The 12,457-nt window shown below is 39.1% G+C and overlaps 1 non-coding gene across 1 annotated transcript; it reads left to right on the top strand.

Moving 5' to 3' along the window:
• The first annotated feature begins 348 nt into the window (after nt 1-348).
• On the top strand, nt 349-425 carry TRNAS-CGA (transfer RNA serine (anticodon CGA)). The gene has a single exon. It is a non-coding gene; the product is annotated as a tRNA-Ser (tRNA).
• The last annotated feature ends 12,032 nt before the right edge of the window (nt 426-12,457 follow it).

The following is a 12,457-nucleotide window of genomic DNA, read 5'->3' as shown; positions in this document are numbered from 1 at the left end:
CAGCCGGACACCAGTGGGATCCGAACCCATAACCTCCCGATTTCGCGTTGGTTGCTCTACCAACTAAGCTGTGGAGGCCTAGGCCATCTTTGTTCTGTTTGAAGGGATCTGAGCTACAGGTCTGGCACGGCTGCTAGCACACTGTAGAGTGCGTTTAAGTTGCCCGTTGTGGGGCATGTCAATGAATATTGAATTTTCACGACCGCATTGTAATCGAAACAGACTTTCAACGTATTAGGTCGTGTTACGTACAAGTAGTACGTGTTGAAGAGATGTTAAGTACAGTGTGCTAGAAGCAGTGCCAGACCTGTAGCTCAGATCCTTTCAAACAGAGCAGCGATGGCCTAGGCCACCATAGCTCAATTGGTAGAGCAACCGACGCGAAATCGGGAGGTTGTGGGTTCGGATCCCACTGGTGTCCGGCTGGCCATTTTTTTTCTGTACTTAACATCTCTTCAACACGTACTACATGTACGTAACACGACCTAATACGTTGAAAGTCTGTTTCGATTACAATGCGGTCGTGAAAATTCAATATTCATTCATATATTGTCTGTTTTTAATTTATTTATTTAGCACACTACAGGACTAGTGTCCCAATTATAGTGATTACTACATTGTATGACCAAACCAATAAGCAATTAAAATAAACAAGCATGCATAAAAGAGTAGAGTATACCCTAAAGCAGGGCTGTCCAACGTTCGTTTCTACGGGAGCACATTCACATGATTACTAAGGGTATGCGGGCGCCAGGTACGATTCCACTAATTCGACTACTGTTATCGGTACGACAAGGACTATATAATAATAGTAATAACAATTAATAATAATAATAATAATAATAATAATAATAAATCTAGAATTAAAAATTATATGAAGATATATTTACTTACATAATTAATGTGAAATCTGGCAGCACTGCATGCTCGCTGCAAGTTGAGGAAAGTCTGGTGTGTAACTGGAACAGGCAGCTCTTAACGCGTCATACAGGTGTGTGTCTGTCAGGCAGGATCGGTATTTGTTTTTTATTATGTTCATAGTCAAAAACATGACTTCACAAAGATAGGTTGAACCAAAACAAGATTGCATCTTCAGAGCAACATTGCGGGTAATGGGATAATTTTTACCGTCCAGCCGAGTCCAGAAATTGCCACATGTTGCGTAGGAGGATTTCACAGAAAGGTCTAACTGAAGGGTTAAAATGTCCATTTCTAATTCTTCAGGATTATAATTTTCGAATATTTCACACACCATCCCTCCAAGTTCACAAATGTCAACAGAAGCGAAGGGATTATTGACAAACATGATCACTGGTTCAAGCATTGAAAACTGGCTAAATCTGATACCAAATTCGGACCCAAGAGTTTCAAAATGTTTAGCAAGAGATAAAAAATCGCGCTTGCCGCCATTTACTGTATCTGCCATAGATTTCAAATTTGGAAAATGTGAAAGGGAATTTGTATTTAAATGGACAATCCATACCTTATGTTCCTTCTCAAAGGCATTGACAATAGTTATCATATATGAAATATTTTGATATTTTCCTTGCAATTCGAGATTTAACTCATTTAATTTTGAGGTGATATCTGCCAAGAATGCTAATTCGATTAGCCAAGATATATCATAAAGTTCGTGATAATATTTCCCAGGAGATGATTTCATAAAGTCTCGTATCTCATCCAACAGGCAGCAAAACCGTTCGAGTGTTTTCCCCCTACTAAGCCACCTTACGTCTGCATGAAGGATACTCCAAATCTGTCATACTAAAAATATTTCTGAACAATCGATGACGAGTAGATGACGATCTTATATAATTCACGATATGAGTTACAATTTTCATGACATGATCCAACTTTAAAACCTTTGCGCATAATTCTTCTTGGTGAATAATACAATGATAAGAAAGAAATTTTGGAAATGATTCATCCTTAGCGCAAAGAGAAAGAAATCCATTATTTCTACCAGTCATAGACGGTGCCCCATCTGTGGTTATAGCGACAAGCTTTGACAGTAGTAAGTTACTCTCTTTGGTGAATTTAACGAAAGCATTAAATTTGTCTTAGCCCCTAGTACCTGTACATCCATGAAGTGGCAATAGCTTGACAAATTCTTCCTTTACTGTAAAATAATTAAAAACCATTATAGCAAATACACACAACTCAGCAGTGTCAGACATATCAACACTTTCAACAAACTGGAGTGAAAAATGTTCACACGATTTCAAATCCTGATATAATTGAGATTCCATATTATTAGAAATATGTTCAGCCGCCTAGCAACAGTTTGGTGAGACAACTGAAGTCCTTTGATTGAAGATATCAATTCAGATTTATTTTTGTGAGATTCGAACAGAGATTCAGCGGCATTTAGCATAGCTTCTTCCACTGCTTCCCCATCACTGACAATTTTTCCTTTTAGCCAGGACGTAACAAACTTTGTAAGAAGCTATTGTCACGTTACGCGTTTGCTGAACTGGCTTCTTAAACGTACATTGTTGCAATGCTAATTTAGATTCTAGGTATTTCACTTTGTGCTTTCTTAGTTCAGAATTAACAGGAAATTTACTGTCAAATTTTTTGTGATTAGTCCAAAAATGTCGCTGTACATTACATTTTTTAGGAACAGATACGCTAGCATTACACAACAAACACACAGACTTTCCTTTGTTTTTAATAAAGCAATACTGGTCCTCCCATTCACTGTTAAAGTTATAATTTCTTTGCCTTTTAGCCATGTTAAGAAGAGTTATGTTTAATGAAATATAACTGATTATAAGCTGAATAATTTAAAGTTTAAATAGTAATGAAAAAAGCACACGAAACATGTTGAATATAATACTTACCACAACACAAGGCACTCAAAACGTATTCCATAAGCCCTGCATAAGCTCACAAGTAACACTGAATGTTCGCCTGAAAGCTAGGAACTGGGAACATTCCAATTGCAAGACTTTCATAAATCGTTTGTTCATTGTTTACGGCACAGCTTTGTTGGGATTAAAGTTACTTTGTGGGCAAATTGGGTGTCCCGTTGTCGTCCTGGTGAGACTCTGTCATGCTAGGTAGTTTATGGCATTGCAATCAAGTGAATCATAAGGAAGCGGTTCTGTTTGGCAGAATAAAATAATATGCGATTATATTTGGCTCCGTGAGTAGAGAGGGCCTTATACCTGGCGCTACCACCCCCCCCCCCATAGTGAAAGGTTTGTGGAGGATATACGTTTGACGCAATTACTTACATGTCGAATAGATCTCTTTCTGAACCTTTCTTCTCTCTCTTCACTAATTGCGGACACGAGTCAGTTAGGCCAAGATCACATTTATGTCTTACTCAAAGCTCTTTGTATATTTGGAGGCACGGATATAACAAATTTCCTGACTTAGAGGATGGTATTTTTAAGAGAAAAGTAAGAATATTTATTGAATTGCAAAAGTATTGTTTTCAAATATTAAGTAATATTAATTTTCAAATTAATTGCGAAGGGCGCCATAAAAGGGCACCTCGGGCGCCGCGTTGGACAGGGCTGCCCTAAAGGATAGTAGGTATTTGGCGTTTGCCATTAGTCGCAAGGCTCCTCAACACATAACGAAATTTAGAAGTTATAAGAGTAACAGTTCCCGCCAGTGGCGTTAACCGCTGGCGTGAGGAAATCCATTATAGTTAGGACAAGATGAAGTATCTAATAAGATAAGAGTGGTTACCATGAGTCGGGAGGCTACTCCCCATTCCGAGGGTATGAGCAAACTGAAGGTGAAGTAAGTAGCACAGCATTATGCAGACTAATGACTGTCGCTTGCTCACCTGTTTCGTGTGCCGACCTTGTATTGTGATGTACTACTCTCGCTTGGCCCGATAGCATGTAACCTTTTTTCTTATAGCTGCCACTGGTCTGCCTCCTAAACCATTTAAACGCCGATTTGTTTGTTCACTTGCATCATCACTAGTTACAAGTACGCTATCTTCTGAATACACTTTCTTTTCACACAGATGCCACACGGCGGTATGTTGCGCTGCTCGGAGACCATTTCCACTCATTTTTGTCCTTCTAGCGACCAGACGGTTAGTGGAGTTTAAAATTATAACGCGCCGCCATATCGCTCCCACGTCGCCCGGGAATGGTTCAAGGAGCATGCAGTGTAGGTCCAGCGACTGCCATGGCCACTCAAGAGTCCCGATATGAACCCTATCGAGCATATCTGGGATGTCCTGGAACGCAGGCTCCGTGGCATGGATCATGCACCCACGACAGACCAGCATTGGCGGCCGCTCTGAAAACGATTTGGTGTCAGCTGCGTCCAAGGGACTACCAGGGATGTGTTGACTCATAACCACGGCGTCTCACTGCAGTTCGCAGGGCCAGAGGAGGGCCCACACGCTGTTGGGTGACTATTCTCTGACATTTGCTAAGTCAGTGTATTTCCCATATCAAAAATTCCTCCGTACTTACTTTTTACGATTAAATAAAAAGATTAAAATGTATTTTCCTATATTCACCGATATTATCTCAAACATCTAACACGTGGGAATTAGATACAAATTTCTATAACAGTTAATGAAATTGACCATGGCATCACTTTTTGACTTAACATATTGAAGTCTTAGTAAGCATGATTTCAAAATAAATACGGGGACCAACTTTGACAGAAAAGTGTGTGGAGGAGGATTTGTGAATTCATCATGGAGAGTAATAGAATTGTCATAGGAATTTAAAGAACTTCTAAAGTTGAATTACACAAATATATTAAGTAGTACATTTTCACATTACCAGTCTGTCACTGATTTCCTGTCTAGAATTTATCCCATTCTCCAAGATACATGGAAACACAATTTATAGCGCAAGGTATTAATTATTTCTTCCGCATCTCGCCAACCACTCTCCGCGAATGATTCCCTTGCGTTCAAACATCCAGCCGTGGTCACACTACCTACTTCACCTGCCTGTTGGATGAGGTAGCTGATATTCAAATGCCAGGAATATAAGTTTGGGAACATACGCGAGGAGGAATAAGTGTAAAAGTCAAGAGGATGTCTCAGTGGGCAAGAAACCAGGTAATAGCTGACGAACCAAAATGGCGAACAGTATGTGGCGGTCGCGAATATGCAATAGCTCGGCAGCCATGGAATGTTCATATACCTGATAACGACAGACTGGTGTTAAGTCATATAACCCAGGAGACAATTATTACATGTCAAAATTCATGTCTATAGCTTTAAGCAATTATTTCAGGTACTGATTGATCGTGAAGAATACTTGGACTTGATTAGAGATAAATAATTTTCCAAGATGCAAAGATCCGTAAGTCCATCATACTTTATCCACAAAAAAGAAAAGCGCTTCATCCATTCTTTATGTCCATGAGATAGAATCACAATTCATTTAGAAACAAATATTTGATTTTAAATTCAGACGCGAGAAAATGAAATGTCGCTGATTTATAAATATTTAAAATGCTGTTTTTAAGGCACTTTCCTGCAGTGGGGATTGGAATAACTTACCAAGGGAGAAACTCAATAAATTTCCAATTTCCTTGCAATCATTTAAGAAAAGGGTAGGAAAACAACAGATAGGGATTCTGCCACCTGGGCGACTGCCCTAAATGAAGATCAGTGGTGATTGATTGATTGATTGATTGATTGATTGATTGATTCATTGATTGATTGATTGATTGATTGATTGATTGATTGATTGATTGATTGATTGATTGATTGATTGATTGATTGATTGATTGATTGATTGATTGATTGATTGATTGATTGATTGATTGATTGATTGATTGATTGATTGATTGATTGATTGATTGATTGATTGATTACATTGCACGTAGGGGTATTTGCAACAGTAAATATCTTAATGTAATTAATGACGCATGCTGCAGTAATGAGGACATAACTTAGGTGGACTGGAGGAAGGAAGGGAAAATGAGAAAAACATTTTTTTACGATATATTATTTCTGCTGCATTTTTTTTATTTTGTGAAAGGAAAACAAATCATTATTTCACCAAATATTAACTTAAAAGTGAGTAAAGTGTGCAAGAGGAACTCTACGCTAGGTTCAACTGTCATGTTTCAGATGTACTAGTTGTATTTCTTCTGCTTGTAAAACTGTATGTCTCAAATAGCAAAAGATAAACCATATATCACCATTTCATTTTACAATTTGTTTTACGAAACACTGACACAGATAGGTCATATGGCGAGGATGGGATAGGAAAGTGTTAGGAGTGGGAAGGAACTGGCCATGGCCATCTTTAGGGCTGTCAACTTTGGGGCTTGAAACCACTATCTCCAGAATGGAAGCTCACATCTGCGCGCCCCTAAACGCACGGCCAACTCGCCTGGTAAACTATGTATCACTTAAGACAGCATACTGCAGTAATGAATAAGTTGCTTTACATGTCCATTACTTCACCTCCTTCGGGAATGTCTAATATGTCATCACCTAGATCATCTTCTAGATGTGGAACAGGGTAGTTATCACGAAAATATTCATCTTTGATTGTCAGCATATCATTTAAAATTTTCAGGTCAACTACATTTTTCCACTTTTCCATGAAGTGTGCTTCAGGCAGGCATTTCAGCTCGTTCACTTTTTCTTCTTTAAACGCAATCCGCTCAGAGAAAATTTGAGGTTGAGGTACGTCCAGTTCCTTCCTACTTTCAAAATCCACATAGCTAGAAAATAACCTGTATAGTAAAGAAATTCTACATGCACATAAATATTTCCTGCAATAATTACCCGTTTGCTAGGCATTAGTTGAAAATGCCACATGGCAGGGTATTTCAGATTTGGAAAGTACAAAAGCCTGATATTCATTTTATCCAAGCATATTACTGATGCATTCTTGGAAATAATGTCCCCAAAAGTTAGCCTTAAAAGAATTTCAGCATTAGTTTTTGTCTCCTTATCAATTATACCTAAGTCCATATCCGGGGCATGAAATAATAGCCCGCAAGAATATAAAAGAAGTGGTTTCAATTTACTGAAGAAGGAATGGCAAACAAATATTTCCATAACATTCCTATCGTAATCGTTTTCTTGCTCTGCCATCCACAACCATCGGCACAGAGGTGGAGAGAGTGGATTCCCCTCAAATCAGCCTATTTAAACCTTTGGAAGACAGATGAAGCTATTTGACTGTATGTATTAGAATATTAAAACTCACACCACACACAAGAGAAACAGTTCTCTTTGCCCCGAAGGTGATGTGAATTACCGAAATTAACATTGATGTTGTGTAAGTAAATCTGTCGAAGGAAAGTAGAGGTCAGCACGGGATATGAATAGCTGCTCAGCGTGTGAAGTCACGTGGCGGTTTATTTGAAAGTTCTGGCTTGCAAGTTTAAACGCTTACTAGCTTGGATTCGACTCCAGACGTAACCACACACGGGTTCCAACCTTACTAACCGCAGAAGAATGCAAGCTTATCCTTACAGGTTTGGATTCGACTCCAGGCTAAAACTAACTGCCCTACTAATTGAGATGGTTGCTAAACATCTCTATTATGGAGGGCTATCACAAGGTCATAGTACAGATGCATAGATATTGGAAACGTTTTGTGCCGTCATATACCGGAAACTCCATAACACAGTAAGGAAATATTTCCTTCGTCACCAAAATATCGGTAAACACAAACAGTGTTCACATGGTATTGAATGTGGGGCCCGATTACGAAGTATAGCTACCTGTCGAAATAATTTGATCAAACTCAGGCATTTTAGATAATACGTTCCATTCAGGCGTAATGATAGAGATCTGGCCACGTAAGAAGGCAGCCGGTGAGGGGAAGTTGCAGGTGAGAAAGCAAAGCCGTGGGAGCGGGAACGCTGACTTCCCCTTCACGCTCGGTTTTGTGGCGACGAACATTTGACCCGAAATATTTGTTATAACTGCATGTAACGGTCCACAGATTTTCAGTTGCCGGAATTCCCTTCCAGCTGTAAATCAAAGCCATACGTATCCTAAATGAATTTACTAAGAAGTGTTACAGGTGATAGATAGCTTTAAGCATAATTAAGTATAATTTAACCTCGTATTATAGTAGCATTCAAAATATTTTTCGTGTATCAATTTGCGTAGCCATTCTTTCAGATTATAATTAGATGTATAATTAACTTTACGACGCTGTAGATGTACAATGTGGACTAGGTTTTGGTGTAAAAGAAGGCTTAATTACCCGAGCCACGTCATTTAAAATATGTCGTTAAAAAGAAGAAGTTGAAGAAGAAGGAGACGAAGGAGGAGGAGGTAATATTCATCAAGAATGAAACTCACTACAAGAAAATTGAAACAAAACTCTCAGATTGTATTCGAGAATCGAGGGTAACGTTTTACGGTCTTCTTCTCAAAATGAGCTATGACTAACCAAACATACCTTTCACTTCTTCCGTAACCGAAATACTTAACCAACTGGTTTAAAGAAACTGAAAAAGACCCTCTAGAACTAAAAAAAATGCAGAAAACTCACTATTCGATCGAACAGCTAATAAACAAACCCTAGATGACACAGCCTTCGAATCTTACGGCATCTTAAGAAATCGCGCAAAGCAGTTAATCAGAAATATAAAATGTACATATTTCATGAATTTAGCTAACTACATAAATTATAATCTGGCATGGGACCAAGTTAGGGCTCTGTGAATAGTAAAACATCAACAGTGACAGGCAACTCATGAATTTCCACTTGACGAACTGAACGATTACTTTAGTAGAATAAATAATTGACCTACCCCAATTAACTGCACCGACTCACCGCCCTCTGCCTCAGCCAATACACCAATCAAATTTCACACTGTCACTGAAAATCAGGTTAAAATTATTTGTACTCGATCAAATCACAGGCTACCGGTGTAGATGATATTCCTGTTACTTTTATACATAACATTATGGGTGCTGTTCTGCCTTTACTGACGCACATACTGAACTATTGTTTACTAAACGGAATTTCCCTCCTGTCTGGAAAACAGAAAATATTATACCGGTACCTAAGTGTTTAGATCCACAATCCCCCTCTGACTATCGTCCTGTATCCATACTCCCTGCGCTTTCTAAAGCCTTTAAAAGTTTAATATACGATAAATTTCCGGAATACCTAAATAATAATACTCTTTTGGACCCATGGGATGGGTAAGATGCAGCATTGTTTGTGTGTGCAACAGAGTTGACCTTGAGTCTCCCGTAATAGAAGTATCTACGACCTGTTAGGTAATCACCTTCATGGATCGTTGTACCAAAGAGGTTCCTATTTTAAGAAGACAAATTAAATGAAGATTCTACTTCCTCACAAACGAAAGACGCTATTATCAATTTTACGAACAGTTTCAATAACGCAGCCGGTTTATGTTAAGAGTACGGAAGTTATGATTGTAAATGGTAACAATCAAAACCATCAAATCTTCTGAAGATCGGTCACAAGCCTCGGCCTTCTTGATGAGAACATAGAACCACTGGAAATGAGTTATCAGCCCCGATAATTCATAATACTTATTCGAACTGTTCATGGTGCCATTTGAGGTTCCAATCAGTCCCAGGGCATTTGGCAAAATATATAGGCCTACCAAAAGAAGTTAGGCACGCCTCCGCGATCTGTCTTGCTTCTGTCAGAATGTAAAATAATTAGTCATAACTCACCTAGGTTATTTGGAAAAAGATTCTTTTTCAAGAAGGTAACTAACGCGCAGTTCGAAATCCTGTTCCAGTCCTCCCAACGCTGCAAATTGAACACAGCACATCTCTCAACCACGGTACAACCCGCGGATGACTAGGACAATGTTGTTTCCTGGAACGTATGTGCAAAAGCTGTTGTAAGCTTGCAACTGTCTCTGGCCGTGGCCCCCGTAATCTCGATGGTCACGTTCCGGCCCCCTACTGAGTAATCACTTGTTAATTGCCCTTTTCCTCATCTCTTGACATTTGTCCACACACGGTTACATTCCCAAAACTGAGGCCTCTACAGAGAAATATCCCCGCGCATCACGATCCTAATTGTTTACCTTCCATTCAAGCAGAAAACGTGTGGAGAATTATGCACGGCCCTATAGAGCCTTCCTAGTAGATTCTTTGTCGCTACGTTAATTTAACATTCCGGCGTAAGTTTTAAAGTTGCCTGTACCGAACTTAAAATAACGGCTGATACTTTCTCAAGTTCCAGGAAACATTTTGGTGTGGCGGACCGGCCCCTTTGGGCCCCCATTGGCTACGCCAGTCTTCAAGGTTACCCGTCACCTCCAGTGTCCCATAATGCAGTGTTCTTGTCCCTTTTCTATTTTCCTTGTTTATGGATGTTCTGCCGTCCAATCTCAGCGGAAAAGCAATAATACCCTACAGTTTGTCGATGACTGCATGATGTTGAGGGAGATCCGATTACCATCAGATGCAGCTCTTGCACAATCCTCACTCTACACCCTCTCAAACTAGTGCCGTACTTGACTATATACCCCCAATAAAGAATTGCAGCCACATGACAATAAATCTTAGGCAAGTCTCCTCTACCAACATCGTGCTACTTACTCGACAAGACCAACGCCGTAGTTACATAAGAGCGTGTTTCAAGTGTAATATTCGATACTAAATGAAATTTTTAGTACGACTTACAAACATACACATCCAAGGCTATGAAATTCGTAGGCGTTCTCTTCCGTTTCACATAAATTTCTGATTCCAATTTTCTTCGTCACTTCTGTCTCGCGATCTTTCAACCTGTCTTGAACTACCGCTCTCCGATTTGGACAACGGCCTCCCCGTCTTGTATTAGCCACTGAGGCAGAAAACTATCCTTCTTTGCTGCAATTGTAAGGAGCAGAATCCTCAAGCAGAAAAATATGTATACAGGGCAGGTATTAAGGGTAATAAATATGTCACCGCTACACATACAGCTACAGGCAGCTAACTTGAGTTCCTCCATGGAATCTCAAGTGAGCATTTCCGCTCGGAACATCGTGTCTCGCTCTTCTCTTTCTGCGTTTCTTTGCCCTCTACCAGAATCAAGGACCTTTCCAGATACCCCGCACGAAGCAAAAATTACTTCAACGATATTTTCCAATCCGCCACCCAAATCTCGTTAACACTGTAATAACAGACAAGACAGCTTAGTTAAAAGTATGTTCCAGGCGGGTTTAAATAATATCTTAAGCATAAGTTGATGTGAAGTATTTATAACGAAATCATGACCCAAATTTACTTGCTTGTAAACATGGACATTCTCATGGCTTTCGATCTGGAGAGTTCTTATTAGCAGCCTGTGTGCCTGATTTGTTATATTTCAATCAATCAATCAACCAACCAATCAATCAATCAATCAATCAATCAATCAATCAATCAATCAATCAATCAATCAATCAATCAATCAATCAATCAATCAATCAATCAATCAATCAATCAATGATATGCATGAAGGACTGTCGCCCAGGTGTCAGATTACCTGTTGATAATTTACTTAATTTTTTTGTAAATATTTTGTGTTTGTTATGTCCGTTATTTTTTATTAGGGTAGTTTACACTTTTAATTAGCCTGTTCACAGTACATGTGAAATGAGTTCAGTGTAACTGTGTCTTGTACCTCGTGGGTAGGAATTCGGAAATTAATAGGATGATTAACATTTTCGACGATCATACGGCTCAAACAGTCAGCAATGACATTTTCGGAACCACAGATATGCCTAATATGAAAACTGAAGGATAAATAGCTGCTGGCCTGCTGCGTTAAATGAGCAATCATGCGGGGTCTGTTCTACACCCAAATGAGTGCTTCGTTGCCGGTTTCTAACAAGATTTGGGAATGTACAATATACATCGGAATTTTTTGAGGGAGAAAAGAAGGTACGTGAAGATACGTGAAACTTACGTGACGGGATGTCTCCCAAGTTCGGACTCTTGTAATATTATAAATGCGATAGCAGACACAGGAGAATCAGGTTGTACGATAAGAGGTTTAGAGAAATCAAGTATGGGTAAAACAGGGGCAAATAATAGAGCGTATTTCAGAATTTCAAAAGTTTCTTCTCTTCTTGATTCAATATGAATTTTCTTGTTTTACGCCTCAATCCATTTAGAGGGATAGTAATTTTACTTTAACAGGGGCGATTTTTTCGAAATAATTGGCCACAATGGTGAAACTGCTACAATCCTTTCATAGTTAGGTTATGGGATTTCGCGGATATACGTCCAAAGAAAGACAAAATAGGCTCAGCAAATGAGACCTTAAACAGTTTAACGATCAACCGAGATTTCTGTAATTTTTTGAGGAACTCATCAATGTGCAACAAATGTTCTACCAACGACTGACTACAGGTTTCGAGAGAATCCAAATAATGCATCACGAGATGATATTTTAATATCGGTTAGAATATAATCTAACAGATGGGCTAATGCGACAAGTACGGTGGGAAACAAACGGAATTCTGCTAAGTTCATAGAGTCCAGACTGTCACAAAGACTGTGAATTTCTGGAATCTTCAG

The sequence above is a fragment of the Anabrus simplex genome, chromosome 2 (genome assembly GCF_040414725.1).
Source record: "Anabrus simplex isolate iqAnaSimp1 chromosome 2, ASM4041472v1, whole genome shotgun sequence".
NCBI classification, from domain to species: domain Eukaryota; kingdom Metazoa; phylum Arthropoda; class Insecta; order Orthoptera; family Tettigoniidae; genus Anabrus; species Anabrus simplex.
The sequence above is the reverse complement of the archived record's forward strand: the minus strand, read 5'-3'. Positions and strand labels throughout refer to the sequence as shown.